Here is a 25,696-nt window from a genome sequence, read left to right on the forward strand (position 1 = left end):
CTCCCCCCGCACCTGACTGGGACTTGGCAAGTCCGTCGGCCTTCAATTGATCTTGCAAGATGGCCCCTTCCATCCAAAGATCTGTGCAATCTTGGTTAGGAAGACGGGGTTTCAATTCTGAGCTTTAAGTAGTGAAGATGAGGGGTTTGCATGCTGCTGGAGTGTAGGAAGGGCACTCACGGATGCTGGCTCTGGATTCAGGCCAGCTGGGCCTGGGAGTGGGCAGGGATAGGCCTGGGAGCAGGGAGCTCTGGGTTCTGTTCCCACCTCTGCTCTGACTTTTTTGAGCGACCTTTGTTGAACCACTTAACTTCTGTGCTTTTCTCTTGGTGCCATCTGTAAGGGGGAGACAATGACACTTGTCTGTGAAAATGCTTTGAGGGATGCTGGCATAAAAGACGCAATGTACAAGCAAGTGATGAGCAATGTTTCCCATAAAGAGCCCCTTGTTTGCATCTGCAAGAGGCCCCGTTTGAGGGCTAAGAAGAAAAATTGAGAAATTTCCTTGATATCGAGGCCAGGCGGAGAATGTGGCTCCAGACCAGTTAGAAATCCCTTCTGTGGCTGGGGGCTCCTGAGCAGCCGGGATGGGAGCTCAGTGAGGTGCATGCTGGGACCTGGCTGGCAGAACAAACAGGTCCGAGGTCTCTGCACCAAGCAGGACGCAGTGCCATATCAGGATTAGCCGAGGGACCTGACGCACAGCAAGGGGGGCCTGCCTCCCAGTGATTTACGGGCATTGACGCAGGGACCTGGGGTGGGGAGGGTCGGAGAACTTTGGGGACATTTTCAAAACTGGAGGTCGTTCAGAGGAAATTACTCAATAAAAACCAGGTTTCTCTCACTGAATAGATCAATTTACAGCTCATAAGGTGGAAAAAGTCTGAGACTTCAAGATTCTGGCTGGGTGGGTTTCCTAAGGTTTCCTCCCTTGGCAGAGTGGCTGTGGCTTTGGCTCTCTCGGCTGGGCACCCCTTCTGTAGCTCCCAGGGCCAGCATTTTTTCTCTCGTCTTGTTTCTCTCTTTCTCTGCTACTTAAACTTTTCTGGTTATGATTCTTCCCCTTCTCTCTCTTCCTCTTACAAGCCTCCTACTTTCAACATTCACCTCCCTATAGTCCTATTAGAGAAGCCCCTATCATTTTTGTTTTCCTGATGATACAAATTCTTTTTCCGTGATTCCCTCTCTCCACTGCTGGCCGCAACGTCATCCCTCTTCCTTCTGTTTTTCCTTTAGGTCCCCAAAGCTCCTGTCTTTCTCCTCCAGCTGCCCGTGGTCTGTTTCTCCGCACACCTCTCAACCTCTCTATTTCTCCCTCTCTGCTTTTTATCTTCCCAGCCCTTCTCTTCGGTTGCTCTCTTGGCCTTTCTCCATTGCTACTGCAGTAATTCATCGTGAGCATCCAGTAACACCATCACCTATTGACTGGGCTTCTTTAAGTTTGCACTGAAGCAAGAGAGTTCTCAGGGAGGCAGGATCGTGGAAGACGGACAGGGCCCAAATGGAGTTGTATTGTAACTCCATAATCTATCAATCATCATTCATCCATGCACCTATCATCCATCCATCATCCATCTATCCATCTATCCATCTATCCATCCACCCATCCATCCATCCAAGGCTTCATTTAACCATTCATTGATTTATTCATTCAGCAAACATTCACTGGAATGTGCTATATGCCAGGCACTGGGCTAGGCACTTGAGGGAGAATGATGATCAGGTATAGATGTGGATCTTGACTTCCGTAAGGGCTAAGGAGAGTATGTGGAACCAAGAGACCATCTTGTAAGGATTTGACCTACTTACAAATGGAGAATTAGGCTGAGATCTGAAGGCTGAGAGGGAAGAACAGGCAGGCAGTGGGAACAGCTTTGGAGAAAGCCTGTCGCTGCTCATCCCTACCAATTCCTCTTCCATTTGCTGGCCAGGGATTCTAGTTTTTCTAGCAGAAGTCAAGGCTTAGGCCATGGATTTCAAGTGCACCACATCCTTTAACCTGGTAACAGTGACTTAGAAATATTCAGACTAAGTGGTAAATAATTGGCATAGTTCATTCCTGGGAACAGGCTTTATTAGAGAGGAGAAGGGGCATTTAACATCTGAAGGCGGGAGATTGTGGAGAACAGGATCCTCCATGGTCTGTGGATGTGTCCCTAGGATGATGTGCTCACTCTGCATGGTGCCACGAGTGGACCCTGAGGGCTTGTGGGAAGAGCCCACGCTCCCAGGTGTCAGTTGGCTGGCCCAACAAGCTGCTCTTTCCTTCTTTGGGACCTCAGTGCTTCCATAAACTTTGGAGACCAGGCAGTTCTAGAAACCCAGCACCTCCCTCCTCCCTTTCACTGGCACTGGTCACAAATTCAAAGCGGCCATTGGGTTTCATGGCTTGATGGCCTTGTAATTGTTATTGGAACTTGCCTTGGATGGATTTATGGTAATGAACTCACCTAATAGCAAATCCGTCACGGGCCTCTTTGCAGACAGGATCTTTCCTGAGTGAAGATATTAGAAAACCATTCTGCAGAGGAAAAGCAATACTGACTGGTGATTTCAAGTTTAGGAAAAACACCACTGTTTGGGTTTTTCTGTTGGCCTCTAACTTTAAACACTTCATTGGCCAGTTGCTAACCAACACAGTTTTTGGCCAGGGCCCTGTTTATGTTGGCACCAAATGTATGTATCACAAGCAGTTTGTGTGTTTCTGGGCATGTGTGTATGAGTCTGTATATGTTATAAACTCCAAAACTTTTGAGCACAATGTTTTGTACTCTTTTTTGCAGATTCTTCTGGCCAAGAAAAGAGGCCACTAGCAGGTAGGGCATCTATATGCATTAATGATTTGCTTTGAGGCCGCCCCACTCCATCATAGCCACCCTCTGGCTTGGCCTGGCCTGGCACTGAGCTGTCTGGCCTCCCCGGCCTCCTGTCCTGCTGAGTTATGAATGAGTGAGGTGGCCCCTGCCAGTGAAGTGGGCTCCAGGGACAGTGGGTACTTTCTGTGGCCCCTCAGTCTGTAGGATCAGAAAGCAAATCATCAGAAATGCCGGGGACAAGGAATTTTCTCCTAGCTGGGGCCAGAAAGGCTCCATGTTTTTGTGGCTTGGCATTAAGCAAACAGCCGCTTTTTTGTTCTCTCCTCAAATTATTTGTCCAAACAAAAGGCAACTGGCATGGAGAGAAAAGCAGAATTTTTCCAGCGTTTGCCCCTGTCTGTGCCCCTTCTCACAGCACGCTTTCTGACTCTGTCCACTTTCACAGCTCAGTGTCGGGTTTCCAGCGGACAGAAAGGCAAGCTTTGCTGCTCTGGAACGTGAAAGCCAACTTCTGACTCTCAGGCCTCCTGACCCAACCCAACATCAGAGCGAAAGGCAGACTTCACAGGCTGGCACCCTCCCTCTCCCAAATCCCCAAGTTTTCCCAAGCCTGTGAATCATGAATCAAGAAGCATTCCCTTGGAGACTGAGAGTTCGGAGCAACAGTGAATCCTAGAAGAAAGAAGGTCGTTTTCCCTCAAACTCCCGTTTCTTTGGAAAGTTAGAAGTTGGATCTTCTGCCTAATAAAGGATTGTTATTTAATTGTGAGTCATCTTTTAGAAAAGACATAGCTTATCAATTTGCATCTCATTAGAATATGGTAAGATATGCTAAACACAACGACTAAATCATACAGAATTTAATTTTCCTCTGAGGCTTGTTGGGATTAGCCCATGTCCTTATCTACTCAGCACACTCATGATTCTCCTTCAAGACTTGGGGCAAATGTCACCTTCCTGATGGGGACTTCGCAACCCAGAGGCACCCTTACCACCCACGTAGAATTAGGGCCACCTCATCTGTGCTCCCATGACTCTCCCAGCACTGGCATGTTGCAACGTGTACACTTTCTGTTCCTAAATAATTTCAGACTTGTAGAAAAGTTGCAAAAAGAGTATAGAGAATTCCTGTGTACTGGTGTTTCTCAACTTTTTTCTCCTTATTGCTCCCTCAAGAGCTCTTTTAGACATTTTTTTTCCTAATTGCATTCTGTCATGAAATTTTAATACCACAGATATACCATATATCTGCTTATGGACTCTATGTATATCTATGCTTTATATGTAAAAAGCAAGATGTTTTTTTTACCCCCAGAACAGTTTTCATTCCTTTGAGTGCAATATTGCCTCGTGGAGGATGCATGCTATCTATTCTTTACCCAGAAATCCCAAATGCTAATATTCTTCCATATTTGCCTTATTTGTTCTCTCTTTAAGTGTGTGTGTATGTGTGTATATCTATCTACCTATATGTATAGATATATATCACACATAAATATATGTATTTATACATATACACATATATGTATATATATGCACATAAAAGCACTTCTTATAAACAAAGACTTTCTCTTTGCATTTTAACAAAAAAAATGTTTTTTAACATTTCCATCTCTTCTACATGGTTGTGAGTTTCTCATGGTCAAGAATCTGTGTCTTAACCACTTCTGAAGACTGAGTACCAAGGTAGGGCCTGGCATGTCAAAGGAGCTATTCTAAAATAATACATTTCTTTGGAATATAGCATATGCCATGCATTTCTATATAAATAACAGATATTATGATAAAATAAAATAGTTTATTTTAATGTCAAATATATAATATAAAATATAGCATGTTATACATAATAATACAAAAACATTTTTATTTACAAATAAATGGAAACCTCAGGGTCAGCAGTATAAACTTCAATCATAAAATAGTTTATAGCTTCAGAAGCTGGAAGAAATTGGGCTGAAAATTTATAGACTTTGGCAGTTGCTTCAAACGCAGTAAGTAACAAAACAAGAAACTATTCACCTGAGTCAATTTCATAAAACAAGGGCGACATGCTGAGTTAGGTGAGCCTGGAGTTTCCCATCACAGTCTCAACAGCTATGCTCCTCTTTGGGAGGCAGTCTAATCCAGTGACTTAAGCACTTCCTCGTATTCTTGCGTTCACTCACAAATATTTATTGGCAACCTGCTGTTTGACAAGTGAATATTGGAGGGTCTTGAATTTTATTTTTCTTTTCTATGTACTAAAGAAATAAATAAATAAGTTACCTAACTTATGTTTGCCTTGATTTCCATGGTTGCAAAATGGGCATCAACATATTATGCTCTATGCTGCTTCCTAAATTACTGGTTAATATGGTCCTAGGCATGTGGGGACAGACACTTCACGGATTCCAGAATAAGCAGATGTCGAACAAAATTCCAAGGCTTAGGATGACCCAGATAGAACTTCTTCCAGGAATTTGGCATCGTGAGTATGAATCCACTGAGTATGAATACCTATCCCACGAAACATGGAAATGATGTATAAAACATGTAAAACATGTGTGTGTCAGGTTGATTCACTTTATGTAAATAACTTTGCTGAATTGAATGTTACCAACAATGACATAATACTATTTGATAGGCTTAAGCATAAATGGAAAAAAAATTGTTAATATTTGCTATTCTGACCACTATTGAAACATTTTCTTGATGTTCTTAAGGACTTCCAAACGCCACTGGGTCCTTGAGACTCTTCCACTCCAGCAAACTTTGAAGGCAGCCCCCTCACCAGGTTATCCCAAATCCCATGGGAGAGTCTTTGAACTTAGGGGAAAAGTTTGGGTCGGGGGAGCTGAGAGGAGAGCTGTGAGTTTCAATGGGTATAGAGTGGGAGTATATCAAAGAATGATTATGTTTAAATCACAGCGTTCTCAATGTATATTTCCATACTTTGTGCCTTTCATTTCCTCTACAACAAATGGCCAGGAGAAGATATTCACATCTTCCAAACTCTGAGACAAGACATCCAGGGACAGATCACGGTGAGGACCAAAATAAGTTATGGCACAAGGCCCCACATCACTGAAATCTGAGCTGAGAGGGACCATAGAGGGAGTGACATTTCATTCTGTAATTCTGTAGACAAAATAAGGTCCCTGGGAATGGAAGTGACTTGGTTAAGGCCACAGAACAAGTTACCAGCAGAGGTAAGATTGAACTCCAGGTTTGGCTCCTAGTCTAGGCAGTTGGATAATTTTTTTTTTAATGCCCTTATTGGAAAGCTTCAAGATTAATGGATGAGAATGTTTTGTTTCCACTTCTCTGAAAGAAACAGCCTGAATAAATTTAAATACTTTATGCACTATCATTTGAGATGATCAAAGGGCCCAATTAAATATCATGTTAAACCCGTGAGACTAAGAAATAGAATAGTGTCCTCACCCATTTTTAATTTCCCCATTTTGCAGATGAGAACCATAGGGTCTAGCTGAAGGCAGTGGCAACACTGGGAGCTCTCCCTGAAGCGATGGCAGAGTTCAGACAAGGACCTTTTCCTAACTCACGTATATATGGAGTTTACATATACCTAACCCACATATATGTGGAGTGTATTAGATTACACTGTTTGGTGGGACCAGGTATTTTGGGCAGGCGAAGTTTGATTTTACCCTCTTCTTATGTCTCTTTTTGAGTACCTTATCTCCAAGGCCCTACAGGCCCACCTTACGGCACACTCTGGCTTCGTTTTCTTCCCCACCACTAGCTTTTCACTCTCCTAATAACAGTGGTGCCACATACCCTAGACTTCTTCCAAACCTCCCCCTCCATTGAAACATCTCCATCTTGTGTCCAGCTTTCTCATAGCCCTGTTCATCTACTAGGGCAAGATGGGTCCATCATAAAAATAGGTTCATCATATCAAATGGGTTCATAGGTTCATCATAAAAATAATCTATACCAATGAATAAAATAGCTAATGTGTTAGTCTTTTCATATAATATGTCATAACTAATTAAATATGCATATGGCTCTAAAAAATTCCCTCTCTTGTGGTAAACTCAACTTTCTTCAAAATTTTAGGTGTTTTATTGAATCATATTTACATCAAAAAGGATAAGTTACAAAGGCCCACTCAGATTGCTCTTCCTTTTTGAGGGAGACACGAGCAATCATTCTGCAAGAAATATTGATCTACCAGAGAATGAATATCTCTCAACTATGTAGGTCCAGGGTCAGGGTTGCAGGCAGGTTTACCTGAAGTAAACAAGAGCATCCAGTGGAATGAGGAGTCTAAAATTCTAGATGACAATCTTTACATCCAATTCACTGGAAACATGATTGTGTTCCCCGGTGAGAGAATTCTTTTTCAGTACTACAGCCTCTAAACCAGCTGAGTTCCAGGAATGAGAGGTAAACATTTTTGAAGTAGAGCTTTGGGTGAAATACTAGAGTTTCCTTTCCTACTTCTATGCTTTTGTTAGTGGATCCATATTTTCTGGCTACAGGAGAAAAGACACTATACATGGATCCCTGGTTCACAGCATGTGTTGCACCCTGCAGGTCTCATTCAAAACTTGGAGTATGGTATCTCCCAGATAGAGCTGGAACTGGATTTTTGAGAGTCCATTTTACCCTTCTGTAAGATCAGCTGCCTCGGGGTGATGGGATACATAGTAATATGTGTGAATACCATGAGCACAGTCTGTTGCCTTGCTTCTTTTGCTGAAAAACGAGTTTCCTTAGGCACGACACAAAAGCAAACCATTAAATAAAATGTGATAATGGAACTGCATCAAAGTTAAAAAATACTGTTCTTTGAGAAACTCTAATAAGAAAATGAAACTGTAAGTCACAGATTAGGAGAAAGCATTCATAATACATGTATCTGACAAATTACTTGTTTCCAGAATATATAGAAGACTTTGACAACCCAATAATAAGAAAAAAAATTAAAAAGAGGCAAAAATTTGAACATTCCCCCCAAAATATAAAAATAGCTAATAAGCCCATTAAAAGATGCTCAAGATCATTAAACATCAGGGAATGAAAATATAAACCATAATGAAATACACTATACATTCATTAGAATAGCTAAAATTAAAAACATTGACAATATGGAATATTGGTGAGAATGTATAGCAACTGGAGCTCTCATATATTTCTGATGAGAATGTAAGATGGTGCAACCACTTTGAAAAACACTTTCTTGGTTTCTTATCAAGTTAAATATGCACTAACGATATGCCCCAGAAATTCCACTCCTAGGTATTTACCCAAGAGAAATGAAAACATTTGTCCACACAAAGACTTTATAAGAATGTTTATAGCAGCTTTACCCATGAGAAGCAAAATCTGGAAAAAACCCAAATGTTTATTAATGGATAAAGAAATTGTGGTATATCCATACAATGGAGTACTCGTTAATAAGAAGAGACAAACTCCTGATACTACTGATACGTGTGAGATAATGGAAGAATCTCAAAAACATTATACTGAATGGAGAAATCCAGACACAAAAGAATTTATACTGCCTGATTCTAGTTATATAAAACTCAGGAAAGAAACATCACATCTATAATAACAGAATCAGTGGTTGCCTAGTGGAGGCTAGGTTCTGGAGGTGGGGGGAGGGCTTGGGGTGAAGGGCACAAGGAAATATTCTGGTTTGATGAAAATATTCCTTGTCTTGATTGTGCTTTGGTTTTCCAGGTGTGTAAATTATCAAAATATCATTGAACGGTGTACTAAAGTGGGTACGCTTTATTATATGTTAATTATACCTCAGTAAATTTGATTTTTAAAAGTATATACTCATGTGATGTTGAGGATAAATCTTTGCCCTCAAACTCTAGAGCTCTCCGTCATGGTTCTTCTCTCAGGGCTTGGCACAAGCCCCATATACCATCCTCAACAGCCACTGACACTTCAAGCACCACTAGATTCATTAGTCAGAAGAGCTCTTGGCATAATTGCTTGCGTTGTGGCCTGAATCAGCTTCTCCCGCTTTCAACTCCACTCAAAGATAGTAACCTTATGTGTTACTCAGCAACAGGGTCAGAGGAGTGTGGTATGTGCTGCCTTCAAAATCCAAAGAGGGCCAATAAGTGCATTGCTTGTTCTTAGAGGTGAGGTGTCCACGGGACAACAAGTTTTCTGTCACTTTGGAGGAAATATTCTGATATTATACAGACATATGAACTTCTAGAAATGTCTCTGAGATCTCTGAATTTCCAATGGATGTATCTCCCAAACTCTGACACACACGGGTTTTATAGGGTGTCTAGGATATCTGCTCTTGCTTACTGGCCTGGTCAATTAGCGCGATGTCATCTAAACGGTGGTCCAGCATAATATTCTGTGGGTTAATAAGAGGCTCAAAAATCCCTCTGATCTAAATTACGGCATAAAGCAAAAAAAATTACTGTGGCCCCATGACCAGGATGGTGAGTATGTGCTGTTATTCCTGTCAGGTAAAAGCAAACTTCTTCTGATAGAGAAAATTCATTCACCCGATCAATAGCCATATAGCAGGCCTACAGAGTAAAGAGACAACATTTAGAACAGCAGCTTTAATGGTAGTTATTATCCAATAACACTTAAAATAATACCCTATCATTTTCTTTGTGTCTTTTGCAGAGGCCAAACAGGCCAGTTAAATAGAGATGCGGTAGAGATCACCACCTTTACAACTTTAAAGTCTTTGTTGGTGGACTAACATGTGCTAGTTCCCTGGGGATGTAATATTGCTCTTGGTTCATTATTTTGGTGTAGAGGGAAGGGCTGCAGGTTCCTCTGCGTTGCCTATTGTATCATTAAAGCCCTCACTCTACAAGTCAAGGAGTCAATGAGGTGATTCCGCCAGTTGCTGAGTGTATTTGCTCAAACTCCATTTTCAGGAACTATAGAAATAACAAAAGAATACGTTCATGGATGTGCTGGGACCACTGAGAGATGGAAGTCACCCCAAATTCTGTTTATCAAAGAACTCCCATAAACGTCCATTTTTACCTATGGGTCATGGTGGTTTTCTGGAACCCTAATGATTAGTTTAGAATCAATGTCCAATAATTCCTAAAAGATCCAGAGAGCTCTCTTTTTCTGGTGTGAAATTTTCTGTAACTTGCTTTCCAGTCTGCCTCAAAGCTTACCACTTGTAATTGTTTCTTGGATCTGTTTGCTCCCTTTGACCATCCCCTTTTGGCTCTTGAGTTCATGACCCCCTGCTTTAGTCTCTTGTTCAACCCTTGTGAGGGCCAAGGCCCAGAAGAAAATAGGACTGACTCACACCAGGAGAATAAATGTCTTTTGAAGGAGAAGATTTCTCTTCCATCCCCCAAACCAGTCAAACCTTCCAGGAGTGACTCTATGAGCTCCCTGCCAATAGGGAGAAGAAGCCATTCAACAAGGAGAGAGCAAGACTAACTGCTCTAGGATACAGACCTGTGGTCAGCCTTTAGGCCAGACCAGGGCAGCTGCTCTCCCAGGGAATGTCCCACAGTCATGAACATCTCCCCCTAAACTACTTTATGACCTGGTAAGGTCATAAAGCCCAGAGTCCTTCATCTCTGTGTCTGACTTGTGAACTCTCCTGATCTTGAACCTTGTCCCCATCTCAACACCCCCTCCAGGATGACCCAGTTAAGCACTAATAGGAGAGGCCGCCAAGATAATCAGTGAATTTTCATAGAGACTGTGATGGTTTGAAAATATATCCAAAAATTCTTCGACAGTTCTCCACTCAAAATGTAGAGCCCAGTTCTTCTTCCCTTGAGTCTTGGCCAGAATTATCACCTCCTTTCTAAAAGATAGAATGTGGTGGAAGTAATAGTATGTGACCTCCAAACCTAGATCATAAAGGTATTTTGGCTTCCTCCTTGCTCTCCCTTTTGGGCTGCTCGCTCTGAGGGACAATGTCGTGAGAACATTCAAGCTGCCCATGAAGAAGCTCAGAGGAAGAAGAACTGAGGCCTCCTACCAACAAACGGCACCGTGTGGGTGAACTATATTGGAAGTGAATCCTTCAGTGCCAATAAAGCCTTCGGACGTCTGCAGCCGCAGCCAACATCTTAACCGCACACACCAGGAGAAACCCGGAACAAAGCTGTTCCAAATTCCTGACCCACACAAACTATGTGAGATGAGACATGTTTCTTGTTGTTTAAAGCTGCCTCAGTTCTGGCTAATTTGTTACACAGCAATAGACACAGTGACTCAGCAACAACCTCTTTTTCTATTCAAGCTGTTGCTCATGCCAGCCATGAGAGTTACAAGACAGACAAGAGGGAACAATCCATGGTACATCAATGGGGAAGATATTTCGGGAAATGTGACCTTTCCTCAGATCATACCTCTTCACGAACTATGATGGCCCCACTGTGTGATCTGTTAAACCACGAGATTTGTAGGGAACCTTAGAACTTACAAGGAAATCTCTCAAATATTTCTCTACATTTGCTTCCCAACAGCTCTGTGGAGCAGCCAGGGCAGACATGATTTGCCTCCATTTAAAGATGAGAAAACTCAGGCCCAGAGTTTCAAATTTCAAATGACTAATATGTGACAAAGCTGGGATTTGAACTGACGCCTCTCTGATTCCACATCTGGGTTACCCCATGTCCCTTTAAAGTGATGCCATTCCTACCTGTGGGTCAGTTAAGGTCAATTCAGCATATTTAAGGGCGAGAGATAATATTTACAAAGCGCCTGGTGCGTGGTAACATCCTCACTAAGTGTTAGGCTATTATTAGCATTTACTGTATGCCAAGTGCTGGCAACACAAGAGGTGAACATGACCACGCCCTTTCCCTTAAGGAGCTCAGGCTGAGAGGATAAAGCAGACCTTGCTGGGGGATCTGCTTCTAGGATTGCCTTGAAAAGCCAGCAACTCTGATTTAAAAAGAAAAAAGAAGATTCCTGTTTAAAGTATGTGTAGGCCAGGCAAATTCAGGCCAGGAGTGGAAGGCCCAGGGCCCTTTATGGATCAATGTTCTGTCTCTTCTCAAAGGTAGGGATGGAACCCTCCCACTGCAATCAACAGGCCCCAAAGCAAGCACCCGCAGACAGGTTGCTGGAGAGGGAAGAAAACAGTGATCGTTAGGAACGCCCCACCCTTCCATTTAGACAATGATTATTGCCTTGTTTTCTTGGATCTAATGTGATTGACTGAGGGGTAAGACTCAGTCAGGACGTCTTAGGAGAAAATGCCTGGAATAAGATCCCTACCTCTGTGGCGGTTGCCCAGGAAATGATACACTCATATTTCTTCCCAGAGCTCACAGGACAGAGGAATGGTATTGGTTAGGGTGGAGCAGAAGGAGGACGTGGGAGAAGTGGAGTGGAGTTGCTCAAGTGGTCCATGGAGAGACAATGAGGACCTGAGCACTAGAGAGTGGCTTCTGTGACACGAAATGCATCCAGAGGGTCCCTGAGCCACCAAAGGCTTTTCCTGAGGGTGGCTAAGAACTGCTCCAAGCAGCTTCTCATCATCTTCCTGGACAAGCCCTGAGGATGGCCTGTTTTTGTTTGATTTCTCTTGTTTTTGTTTTTTTATTTTTTTGAAATGATCACCAAATTCCCATCATACTTTGTACGCAACACCCATTAAACCTAAGCAGTTCTCCAAGACAAAGAAAACACCATGTCTAGGGACACGTGCCAACAAGAAGTACATGACCTTCTCTTCCTGGGGCACTGGTATTTTTAAAGCAACAAATGCATGATATTGAATATCCCAGTAAGGCTCCCTTCCGAGCAGATCTAACCATGGTCCCAGAGAAGAAGCTAACTGGGAAATGCCCCCAAACCACTATGGGGCACTCACAAAAACAGATCATCGAATTCCTCTCCCTCATCAGGAAGGCAGGGGGTAGGGTGTGCATGTGCCTGCATGTATGAGAGACAGCTGCTTGTCACGGTGCTCAAGACCCACTGCTGTCCATTTATGAGCATAGGTGAGGGCGTTGGGAGTTTTACGCCCTCTGTGCCGCCCCCCACCCCCCCAGCCCCTGACGTGAAAACACAAGACACTGTATAACTTCTCTCCAAGGATATTTTCCACCGAGAAGTCTTTGCCTCAAGGCAAAAACGTTTGGCCCTTGCCAGGCCTTCTGGAAGCCGAAAGCCCTCACTTGGCTATGTAAACAACTGACTAAGTGCTGGGGCTTATGTGGCAGAGAGAGCTCGGCGATGCCAGCCAGTGAAGGCGAGGACATGAGCAGGTGGAGCTGAGCCTGGTGGGGCCCATCACTGCCTCGGCGGCTCCTCTGCAGCCAGAGCCCCAGCCCCAGGCTTCCCTTTGTTTTTCAGCAGCAAGTGGAGGCAAAGGTTGAGGAAAGGGAAATGTGATCTCCGGTGAATTGCAATATTTTGTTTTCTCTAATCCTATTCAGGTGGTGACTGTAACAAAAAGGAAAAACAGGCTAACACGCAGGATGGATAAAAACCCTGATTATTAACCCCGATGAATGTGCATTGGCCCAATTGAATTCAAGTCCCAGTGATTCATTATTAATGCGCCTCAAGTTCTGAGCTGGGGTTGGAGATGGGGCTCATGTGAAGAGGGTGGGGGTGGCCGTGGGAGAGTCCCTTCCCTGGAGAGGAGCCGGGCCCGGGAGCAGGCAGCCTCTGAGCCTGGCCCAGACCGCAGCTGGCCGTGGGCCGGGGCTCCCTCCAGGACTGCCTACTGCACACCTGCGGCTCGGCTTCTCCTGTCTCAGGGCTGTGCTGCAGGCGATTTATTCCCCCCTGGAGCCTCCTCGAGGCCGGGCTCGGGGAGAGAGTGTGCGGAGAAGGTGTGGGGGGACCACGCTCCATCTTCTCCGTTCCCCAGTGAGGGACTCTCCAGTGAGGAGAGTGGAAAACACTGCCTTGCATGAATAATATGCCTTCTCCTTTGCTCTTTTGAAGAGCTCAGAGCGCCCAGCACACAGGATGTTCTTCACCCTCAACACCTCCCTGAGGCTAAAGCAGGTTTTGCGCCCCTTCACCCCCAATCTGCCTTTCTTTTAAACAGATGAGGAAATGAGGGCCCAGAACAACCAGTCTCTGGGAGTGAGCTATGCTGGGGCAACAGGAAGCAGGCAGGGAGGGAAGAGCTGACTTGGTGCGAGTCCTTTACGGAGGCAGGAATTCTCTTGGCTAACCCCATGCTCACTCACTATAGGCACAGGAAGGAGATCAGAACTATTTAAAAGTCTTGGTGTATTTAACACCTTGCCCCAGAAGCTGGTCTGCTAATAGGGTTTTTGGTCTGTTTTAACTGGCAAGGGCGTTCTCTTCTCACAGGATGCCTCCAGGTCCCATAGCAATAGCATCGCAACTACCCCTAAGCAGTTACAAAGGCTGGAGCAGAAGGACTGATTCTTTCAAACTGGAGTCCGTTGAGCTCAGGAAATGAAGGCAAAAATTCCCTGTCAGATGTCTCAGAGATGATTCCCAGGTTTTTCTGCCAAATGGATCAAACAGGAAGAGAGATCCAGGTTTTTCTATGTGATAGACTCACCGGTGGGTGGCGGGGACTAGTCTCGAAGCTTCTTTGACCTTTGTTCTTGTGCAGACTCTTGCTGCCCTATCTCACTGCCCCCAGTCTTTCTTTCACCCACTGCAGCAAGAATGATCCTTTATAAAAACAAAAATCTGATTATACTATTGCTGTCCTTAAAACATTCAATGGCTTCTTATAGTCTTCAAAATAAAATTCAAACTCCTTAGCACAGCATGGAAGACCCCTATCATTCCCACCAGATGTGTGAGACTGCCTGCTGTGTTTCACACTCCATGCTCATTAGTTCACTCATTTGTTCAGACATCAAACTGCCATTTATTGAGGGGTTAATATTTTCCAGCTGGTTCACCAGGCACTGGGAATAAGCCACTCCCGGCGGTGCCTAGAACATGGTCTGATCAAGACTCATGGCACCTGCCTCTGGCCTTAGAACTTCTCTCTCTGTCTGTAACTCCCTCCTCTTCCACCGGCTAGCTTTACTGTTCCAAGAGTTTTCTTCTTCAACCTTCCCATCCCTCCGAGATGCCACTCTTGAGTACTCTGATAGCACATGGTACTGTAATTAGGTGTTACTTATCTTTTTCTCCACTTTGTCTATGAGATTCTTGAGGACAAGGACTTTGTCTTATTCATAGCACCTAGCATAGGGCCCGGCTTGTGGTAGGTGACTCTAGTGGTCTTGGTTCCATGGCTGCATTGACTTTGGCCAAGGAGATGTGAGGAAAGGTCTGTTGGGGGTCTTCTGAGAGAGAAAGTTCTAAAAGCAACTGTCCCTTATTTTCTCTTTGGTATCATATCTGGAAGTGATGCCTGGAACCCCTGCAGCCGTCTTGCTGTCTAGATGGAACTAGCCTTAGAAAGAAACCAATAACAAGGACCGCAGGGCAGAGAGTTGAAAGGAACATCAGCCTGAGCTCACCCTGCCTCTGGACTTGAAGTTATGAGACTAGCAAATTTCTTAGGTTTAAGCCATTCTGAGTCAAGGTCTTCCCTTCCCTTCCTTTCCATTCTTTTCCTCTTCTCTGTCTCCTTTTTCTTTTCCCTCCTTCTTCTCATCCTCCTCCTCCTTCCTCTTTTCCTTTTATTTTTTTTTTGCTGCCGAAATCTTCCTAACTGATTTGGAACTCCATACCAGTCCTTGGTTGGACTGTGTAGGGCCCAGCACCTGAGTCCAATTGACAGCATGTGGTATTAATTGTATTTATTTATATGTTTTGTCTGCCCTATTAAATTATAGGTTCTCTGAGGGGAGGAAATCCATTTTGTCCAAAATTGTCCTATTTTTCTCCTCTCCCAATTATCTGCCTAATGCCTGTTACATAGTAAGGAGCTCTATAAATGTTTGTGGAATTGAACCGAAGTCTTTAACTACCTTTTTTCTCCTTTTTCCTAACCCTCAATTTGTCACTTATTTTTGTACCATGTATTCTAGTATTTTATTCTATACTTTTGTTCTCACATTGTTTGCCATTGAAAGTCTCGCACTTCCTAAGAAGATGTTAAGGTCCTGAAGAACAGCACCTGAGCCTCATCTCCCATTTCTTTGGTAGCTCATACGGTTCTCAGCATTGGTAGGGCTCATAAGAGGCATCTAAGAACTTCCTGATGGGCTAATCCTCTGTAACCTTGTACAACATCAAATCCTACCAAAGTTTGTAATTATGCATTCTTGCATGTCTGTCTCAGTTCCTTGATGGCACAAGTTCTCACCTTCTTCTTCTTTATTCTATACCCTAACAGGCACAGAGCCGGCATCAATAAAGCCTTTGTTATTAACAGATGAGAATATTAAAGTACTGTCTCCCTACGTATCACAATCCCACAAAGTGATTTTGGTGAACTGAAACCTCTCAAGGACTGGAGTGTAGTGGAGGTGGAACTAACATTCTAAAATATCTTTTGGGGTGGGGGCTGCTTTTGGAAGTGACACCACACACTGGTATCCTTGTCCAGACATTGAGACCACTTTGCTGTTATCTGTGGGTAGTTAGGGAGCCCAGTTTTCTTTCTCAACCTACTGGACATTTCTATCTTAGAAGCTCTACTTCCTAGGTGTACCCCTCTGGGTCTCCAAAAAATCCTACTGTTTGCTGAAAGGGCACTGGGCGCTCTGTTTTCTGTCCTTGAGAAGGTCCTCTGATGAGATGCTCTGGCTGTCTGTGTTTCACACTTCGCCACAATGACCGATATGTGAGAATATAACTCAGCAGTGTAAATTATTTACACTGACTTGCAACAACCCACCAACCAGGGAGAGGTAGATTCAGGGACCTATATTTCCCCACCCCTTCTCTGCCATTTTAAACAGAGTTTCTCCTATCTTGGTGATGGATTATTATTATTATTTTTTGAGGAAGATTAGCCCTGAGCTAACTACTGCCACTCCTCCTCTTTTTTTGCTGAGGAAGCCTGGCCCTGAGCTAACATCCGTGCCCATCTTCCTCTACTTTATATGTGAGACGCCTACCACAGCATGGCGTGCCAAGCGGTGCTGTGTCCGCACCCGGGCTCGGGACCAACGAACCCCAGGCCGCCGAGAAGTGGAACGTGCGAACGTAACCCCTGCGCCACCGGGCCAGCCGCAACTGGTGATGGATTTTGACTCTGGTTATCATATAGTATCTCCCAGAGACAATATTTTAAAACCTTAAAACCAAGAGAAAACAGGGAATGAGTAAGAGTCAACAAATTCGTCCTCATTTTTTCCTCCTTATTTTATGTATCTTATTTTACATATATTTTATGTATCTTCTCTCCAAATCTGATGACCAGGTTTTCCCTTTGAAGATGGTTATCCATCCTTTGCCTTGTTTACTTTCCACCCACGTGTGTGAAGGTAGTTGTGGTGAATTACGTGCGTGTTTATGTGTCAGGAGCATCCACAATATATACAAGGGAATGCAGAAAGCAGGGCTTTTAAATGTAATCTCCTATGTCAGTGCTCTACTATCAGTGAAGACATCCCAGTTTCAGACAGCTTTTGACATGTGAGACAGAGTGCTACATGCCCTAGGGGACAGAAGATGTGTCAGACATATTCAGATCCCCCCGGTATGCTATGGGCTATAGGTAATTCAAAAGGGGGGGGGGGGGAACTGCTTTTTTTCAAAAAGGAAAAAATTTTAATTATAAAAGTAATTCACTGCTGTAAAACTTAATATAAAATAGAAATGAATAAAGAGACTAAAATTTCTACTTCTCCATCTCTAATCCCAGAGATTGGCACTATTAAGGATTTTGTTGTACTCTTTCAGAATTTTTATGCATTTAGAAATATGTGTTTTTATATAATGGGACATATTATACATACTGTTCTCTGACCTGTATCAGGACATATAGATATATCTTATCTCTGTTTTACTTTTTCACTGGCTGCGTAATATTCCATTGTATGTGTATACCATAATGTCAGTTACTGATCAACAGTTGGACTCAGTTCTCTGAGGTTATATACTCCCTTAGAAATAGTGTTGTAGTGAATATCCTTGTTCATTTGTTTTTCTATACTTGTTGAACCAATTTCTTCTGGGAAGATCAGGGAAGATTTCAGAGAAAAGGTAGATTTCAGTAGAGCCTGGGGCAGAGAATGGCATGAGCAAAGATGGAAAGTACAAGGTATACTCAGGGGTCTGTGGATAGACCTTTTTCGGTGAAGTGTAGGTTGTGTGGTCTCAATCTTGGGCAAGAGACTCACAATAAAGATGAAGGGGGAGTTTGCAAGGGAACACAAGTTCTGGTGGTTTAGAAATTTTGAGTTTGTAGTGATACCATGATACCTAAGAAATATCCCACATCCATCTGGGAATGGAGGGTGTTGGGTGGATAGGAGCTACCAGAGAGTAGAAGGCACCAGACTTTCCAGGAAGCACTGAGAAAGCTAAGACACATGAAAGAGACATCAGGAGGGATGATTCAACAGGGCTTAATGACTGTCTGGATGTGAAGGAAGTCGGTGGCGGATACAGGCAGTTTCCTCATCCAGACAATGGGGACAGTAATTCCTATTGCTCAGGGTTAGTATGAGCCCCAAGCGAAGTAACTGGCAAACTTTCAATAAGTAACATTTACCACTATAATATCATTTCATTTGGTTACGAACTTTCCCTGTGCTCCCCCAAAGAATGGTCATCACAACAGGGCTCTAGGAGTCACTGGCTGGATTGAAGAAGGTGGATTACAATGATCTTTTCAGAGAATTGTGAAGTCACTGAAGGAGGTTGGCTGTGTTTTCTCAGTGATTCAGTGGAAACTTAGGAGTTACCTCCAAAGATGTGAATCTTGTCTAATGACTTCGGGGCACTTTCACATCTGTGGTTACTGAGTTAGATTTTCCCTTTTATCTAATTCAATCCCCCCGCCAATTTACAGAGACCTGTTTTTGCTTTTAGTGCAGAAAGGAAGGATGGGAAGACACACTCCAAATATTTAGTTAGTTTCAAAAGTATGTGTTATTCAAAGCACCTTCAAGTACTAGGTTTCTTGAAATAAGAAACTCTATCATCTTGCTCTGCTGTGTTCCCTTTGGCAGGAACAATAACCATCCCCTTCAAGTGCATAACATTTAGCTATTTGCAGCAAAAGAATAACAGCCTGAGAGTTGGGAGAGTGAAATTCCGGGCTCAGCTCTCAACATCTAGCTGGGACGACTTCTCTGGACTTCACGTTCCTTATCAGTACCATGAGAGGGTTGAACATGACATCTTTATGTTCCTTATTTGTAGGATATCACGACTCTGTTCACAAACCCTTTGTGAGGTTGATAGGGCAGCATTATGAGGCTTGTTTTGAAGATTTGGAAAGGGTCACCCCCAAGAGGTGAGTGACTTGGCTAAACTGAACACAATTCCCCTCCTAAGAGATAGGACCAGAACCAATGTCTGCTAGCTGACTTTCTAGCAGGTGACACTGTCTTGTGAAAGTTTCTGTCTGAGTTTGGTTGGAAGAGAGGCTTCCAGAAGGTCAGGAGTCTGATTTCCTTCATGTGGACAACCACCTTCCACCACCTGGCAGCCACAGTCCTCAGGCAGACCACCACTATTTCCTCCCTTCCCACTCCTTCCTCACACTCTTGTCCCAGCCACACTAAACTACTCTGAGTTCTCCTGACGGCCCCACTCCCTCTCACCTCCTGGTCTTTGCAAAAACTGGGCTTATTGTTTTGGCTTGGAAAAAAAATTTCTTTTCTCCAATCATCTCTTTCCCTAGTTAACTCCTCCTCTTCCTTCAGGTTTTCAACCTGCCATTGCTTCTTTCAGATAGGTTTCCCCAACCCTCCTTCAAACCTATGCTAGAGGCAATTTCTCTGGACCCCATAGTACTCTGTCCTTCCTAATGGTTGTGATAATAATACTTACCACCCCACGTGGTAAGCGTCTGTTAACTCGTGTCACAAATGAAAAATACACTTGGTGATTGTCCCAGAATTGCAGTGGTGCAAACAAGATAAAAGTTTAAGTTTCTCTCATGTAACAAGAAATTTGTTTTTGGTCAACAGGAACCCAGGTCCTTAAAGCTTTCTGCTCCAGTGTCCTTAGTCTTGCCTCATGCTTGCAAGATGGCCGTTGGAATGCAAGCTGTCACATCCATGAAAGGGGCAGGAACTAAAGGGAATGTCTCCCAGGTGAGTCGGCCCCCTTTATGAAACTTTCCTGTAAGTTCTACCAAGAGATATCTGCTTGCCTATCTTCAGCTGGTAAATGAAGTCTTTTAGCACCTGAAAAACACTGGATGCCCTTGGAAAGGTGGGAGAGAGCAGCTGTTTGTTAGGCGATCAGCATCTCTGTCATCTAGGCTACTCGAGATGTGGTAGGCAGTCCACGACAGTCTGTGAGCAGATAAGTACAGAAATGTAGGCATTTAGAAACTTTTATAGCAACTTGACATTGATGTGACAAGGTAGCAATCCACAATGGATAGGTGATAAACTAGTAACAACTGGTCCTTCACCACAGAGTTTGAGAAGCCCTGCCTGCCACAAGTCCTCTGTCTTGCCACGAGACTGCAAGAGTCACGAGGGCAGGTGAGCTCTGCTGTCTGTTGTATTCATAGGTCCCACTACAACTCCTAACGAAGAGGTGCTTGGTGAGCCATTGAATCAGGATAAGCACCAAATCCACACCACATGGTTCTTACTCAGCTTACCTGCTCTGATATGGCTGAGTTTCTCTCCTTTCCTGTGTCCCTTCGTGATCTCCTTTTTGTGCTCTTCTCTTGCCCTCCAGTCAGCATCTCCCATGTCCCTCTTTCTGAACCCTTGGATGTGGTGACTTCCCAAGCTTCAGCACTGAGCCCTTGGCCTCTCTCTTTCCACATCCTCCCGCTCTGGGCTTGCCTACTTCAGCAGTATTAACGCTCCAGCAAGAGAAAGACCCCCAGGTCCTGGCCCCAGGCCGGACTCTCTCCTGGCCCCTGGTATTTCCTAGGTGCTTGCTGGAATGTATCCAAAACTGAACTTTTCTCTTCCCCTAAGTCAAGCTGACTTCCTGACTCTTCCCCAAAAACTAGTGGGATTCAACACTCATGCCAGAGGGGCCAAGGCTTGAGTATGGGTGACTCTGAACAGTTGAGGAAAATGGGATGTGCTTCTGCACAGCACTCCTGTGACCAAAGGAGTCTCCTCACCCTTAGACCAGGCCAAGAAGGGCTCTGAGATGGTGGATGTGGCCCTGTTTGCAAACTACAATGTTCTTTGCATTGGGAAAGGAGGTACTATTAAAGATACTTCCTCCCTCAAGGATGCACCTTCGGTCACGGTGGGCGATTGCTCTTCTCTAATTAAGTGCAAGGCCCACCCACTGTGAGCTCACTCCCCAAGTCTATTCAGGACTGACCTGGCCTTCTCAGCTTGCTTCACAATCAATAGCTCCAGAAAAGGCAGCTTTATTCACTGAGATCACAGATCAATGAGACAAGATTTGCATATGAACTTAGTATATAAATCCTGGGGTGAGGTAATAATTTTTTTCCTGCTATCTCCTGATTTTCCCTCCTTCCTGTTTCCTCAGTTCATTCTCCCTTCTGCTCTTTTGTCCTTCTCTTTACTGATAATGTCCTTTCTTTAGAGACTCCTTTCTCTAACCCCTACAGCCCCAGCTGGGGAAAGCTCCCCTCCTCTGCGCTCCCTCATGCCCTGCATGGTGATTGTCTGTTAATTTGCCCTCCCTCCAGCTGACCCCAGGATTCTGTGAGTGCAGAGAAGATATTTCCCCCTGGGTCTCCAGCTTGTGCCAGGGGGCTACCTCATGGCAGATGCTCAGCACAGTTCATGGAACCAGTGAAGCTTGGACAAACTGCTCTGCTCCTCTCTTCCTCCTCATCTATCCTCCTTTTGCCTGGGAAAGGCAGAGCTAGTGTATATCACCACAGTTATGACTTCCACATCCCAGAGGCCAAGGGGTCACCTAGGATAATTAGGAATCTGTTTCTTGCATGACAACATGACCGGCTATAATGTTCCCCAGTGTGCTCCCTCACCCCCAGGAGACTTGAAGAACATGAAAAATATTGGTGTCCTTCTCTTGATTGAAGGCTTGGGGAGTTTCTCTTGGAGGTGGAGGCACCATTTGACCAAGATGGCGTTGGGGAAGCCCAGAGAACCTGGCCATGCTACATCTCTCCAGGACATAGTACCCATGGGCTTCTCTTTCTTGTTTATATTGACCAAAAATTTGTAATTCATGCACTGTTTCAAAACAGATACAACTTTTGGTTTTATTTTTGGCAGCTCTATCATATTTCCAATTGTTCTAATTTTCTTTCACTTCCTCTGGGATATTGAAAAAAGTAGCACTGGCACATTTAGGGGTCCTTTCCTCAATGTTACACTTACGTTTAGAGATAGGTAATCTTTTGAAATAAAAATTGGCATGGATAACTGCCAAGACCACTTCCGACATCATTAGAGATTAGAAAGGAACCTCAGGTCCCATCTCACATGTTGGCTGGTGGAGATCAGAGGCCCTAGGGTTTTGTTCTTGTTATTTACAACAAAGGTACCTGCTGACACTCCTGTTGCATGTTACAATGTGCCTCCATACATTATCTGAGTCTTGTGCCAATGCCCATGATGTCAGTTGTCATAATCATATCCGTTGTAGGTGAGTGAATTGAGGGTCCGGAAGTTATGTAACTTGCCCACAGTTGCATAGCGGGGAGGCACCTCCTAAAGTTCAAACCCACTTTCTGTTGCTAAATTCCTTGCTCTTCCTGTTGTGTCATATGGTCCAGGTCTGAGCAACGCCCAAGAGTGATTACCATGATGGGAATGTGCTTGGCCTGAGTCACCTGTCATGCTCTTGATGGCCTCCACCAACCTAGCTGACAATGTAGGAATCATCCCCTGATGAAGCCCACTTTTCCTGGGGCAGAAAACCTGCTCTTTGGCGAAGGACGTGCCAATAGCTGAGCTTCTCTGCTCCAGCTTCCAAAAAAGGCTACCAGGGCCCATTGATAGGATCACTTTAAAATTGTTCCAGTCTCTTCTCTTCCTGTGCACATGTGACCTTTCACTGAGCCTCTCAGCACCCTCCTTCCTTCTCCCTCCTGCTCTCTGACGGTACCAAAGCCCATTAATATCCGTTGTCTTGGTCAAAAATATTGTGCAGTTACTCTCCTGTCCCAACCTTCCCTGACAAAGAATCTGGTTAATTAACATTGATTACAATCCACCGACTGCAAGTAAAAATCGATTGCTGGGGTCCCTAATTTGAATGCACTTCTCTCTCCTTATCTCTTGTGAGAAAGCAAGAGACAGAGTGTGAGAAAGAGAAGAGGTGAGAGGAGAGAGGGTATTTTTTTTTAAGCAGTCCACTTTCCAAGGTCCCTGGTGAGGGAGGGACATTAGTGATGTGCCGGTCCTTAGATCTTGCCTGCGTTCTTTCAGCGTGGTCATTTTTCAGTGTGACGTCTAATTGCTGCAAATAGTCATTGTGCACATTTGGGCCTTGTTCATGGCTCCCTACTTTATTGAGAGAGGAGCGATGGTATTGATTCTGGATGGCCAGGGAGAATGCCAGAGAATATTAGTAAGGAGCGGAGAGAACACAGTACATAAACTTTTATGACACGGTGTCAAGCTGGATTGTGAAGACATAAATGAAAAGGACAACATGGTCTGTAATTACCACAAGCGCACATCTTCCATCTGCTGGGGACGGCGGCCTGGGCTGGCCAGGGCAAATGCGGAGGGGGAGGAATTGTCCAGCTCACAGAAACAGTGGCCTGTAGTTGTTGCTCCTCATTGTTTAGAAAGAATATGTGGGACATAAAAAAGCACTCGTTGTTGTTTTGTGTCGCAGTGTGGTCCTGAAGAAAGCGTGTGGATTCTAACCTCAGGTCTGTCATTTGCTACTAGCTATGTAACATTGGGCCAGACACTTAACTTCTCTGAGCCCCAATTCCCTAACAGGTAAAACAGAGATAATAATAACTCCTTTGGTTATTATTGACCAATGGTGCAATGTAATGGTGTAAGGATTAAATGAGATAATGCGTGCAAACATTTTGCATGGTGCCTGGAAAATAATGGACCCTCAGCAGGTAGTAGATATTGCCAAAATTATTCATTTTTTTGGATTCAATAAATATTTGTGGAGTGTTTGCTCTGTGCCGGCCTGTGCTAGCTGCTGGGGGTAGAGTGGTCCCCCAGCCTCATGTCTCACAGCTCTGTGGGTGAGACACACATTAACCAGTTATTGACCCACATAAATGTAAAAATGCTCCTGTGCTAGGAGCTGGAAAGGAAGGACATGATGCTACACAAGGAAATGTCTGTTGTTCCTGCTTTTTCAACAATCACATTTATTTGGTTTAGTATCTGTCCCTCCAACTGAGGACAGGGACCTGGTCTGTTCAAGTCACTGCTCTGTCTCCAGTGTCTAGAATAGTGAATGACACATAGCAAGCATTCAGTAAATATTTACTAAATGAGTGAATAGCTATATAATTAGGGTATAGAGAAAGGACTAGTACCTGACTTTTCAGAGCTTATAGTTGAATGGGGTACGGAGAAAATGCATAACATTTAAGACTTAAAGGGATCATTAGCAGCTTTAGCTACAAAATCGCAATTAAACTTACACCTTGAAAACTCTCTTTACCAAGGCACAGGCATCACATACAAGCATGGGGCCTGATGTCACCCAGTTGCCATGTCCTGGCAAGTAATGAAAGGAAATGGAAAGACAAGGAAACCAGTTGTCCCTCCCTGAGTTGAGTGGCTCGGTTCATACAACAGGAGTGTCAGTCAGGGTAGGCTCTTATTTAGCAAACACTGCCCAGTCTCAGCAGTGAGGTCGGCAGAGGGACTCAGCTCTGCAAAGTATTCAGGACACAGGCCCTACCTTTCAGGTGTAGGGTTCTCCACTGGAGCTTCCACATCCAGCTGGCAGGTGAAGGGAAAGAGATCAAGAACATCAGGGAGCACGCCCGCTCCTTACTGCGTCAACCTGGAGGGTGCCATGTAACTGTGGCTCATGTTGCATTGGTGAGACAAGTCACATGGCCTCAGCTAGATGCTGGGGAACTGCGGAGGTGTAGACAAGTAGTGTGTCCAAGAGGAGTAGGTGGTGGGCGCCATATGTCTCTACCACAGTGAGTTCAGCAAACACTTAGGGAGACTCCACTGTGTGCCAAACACTGGGATCCAGGATGGCCAGACCACAGAACCCTCCAAGAGGATGTCACCTAGTGGGCAAAACATGGAAATAACTACAGTCACACATTGTTTAACGATGGGGATATGTTTTCAGAAATGCATCATCAGGCGACTTCGTTGTTGTGCAGAGATCATGGAGTGCACTTACGCAAACCTAGATAGTATAGCGTTCTACACACCTAGGCTCTATGGTACAAATTTTATGGGACCACCGTCATAGATGTGGTCCATCATTGACTGAAACATTGTTATGCAGCACACGACTGTAAAGAAAGGCAGATCTTAACAAGTGCTGTAGTAGAGGGATCACGAGTATGATGGGAGTATATAGGAAGGAGGGATTAATCCCATGGATTGTGGGGCAGGTTCAGCAGGCAGGGTCAGGTTGGAAAGGAGGGTCAGACTTTAATCCCTGGTGTGGTGGAGATGGCTAACTGTACACCAAAGACTTCTGTTCCCCCTCCTGTGGTACAGACTTGTAGCTGGTAAGCAGCTGCCCAGCTGGGTCTCTGTTCCACAGCCTTCTTTGCATCATCTAGGTGAGGCCTGGGACTAATTCTCAAAGTGAAATATTAGCCAAAATGATGATAGTTACCTCCGAGCCAAGTCAGTAAAGAAAAAGGTGTTCTTTCTCCATCCGCTCATTCTCCATCCATTGCCCAAGTGTTGATGCTCGGGGTTACCTTGTAAGCTTTATTTGGGGATGGCAGGGCTGCCAGTAGCCTGGTATTTAAGTGACTG

General features: G+C 44.3%; 1 long non-coding RNA gene across 1 annotated transcript in view; it reads left to right on the forward strand.

Annotated features, from left to right (window-relative positions):
* The window catches only part of LOC124241228 (uncharacterized), a 32,742-nt gene extending 29,163 nt beyond the window's left edge, over positions 1-3,579 (forward strand). Inside the window, exons 2-3 of the long non-coding RNA XR_006889150.1 lie at positions 2,784-2,816; positions 3,262-3,579. This is a non-coding gene — a long non-coding RNA (uncharacterized LOC124241228). The remainder of the gene's footprint in view (positions 1-2,783; positions 2,817-3,261) is intronic.
* Positions 3,580-25,696: the final 22,117 nt, after the last annotated feature.

Source organism: Equus quagga, chromosome 6 (genome assembly GCF_021613505.1).
Source record: "Equus quagga isolate Etosha38 chromosome 6, UCLA_HA_Equagga_1.0, whole genome shotgun sequence".
In the NCBI taxonomy this organism is placed as follows: domain Eukaryota; kingdom Metazoa; phylum Chordata; class Mammalia; order Perissodactyla; family Equidae; genus Equus; species Equus quagga.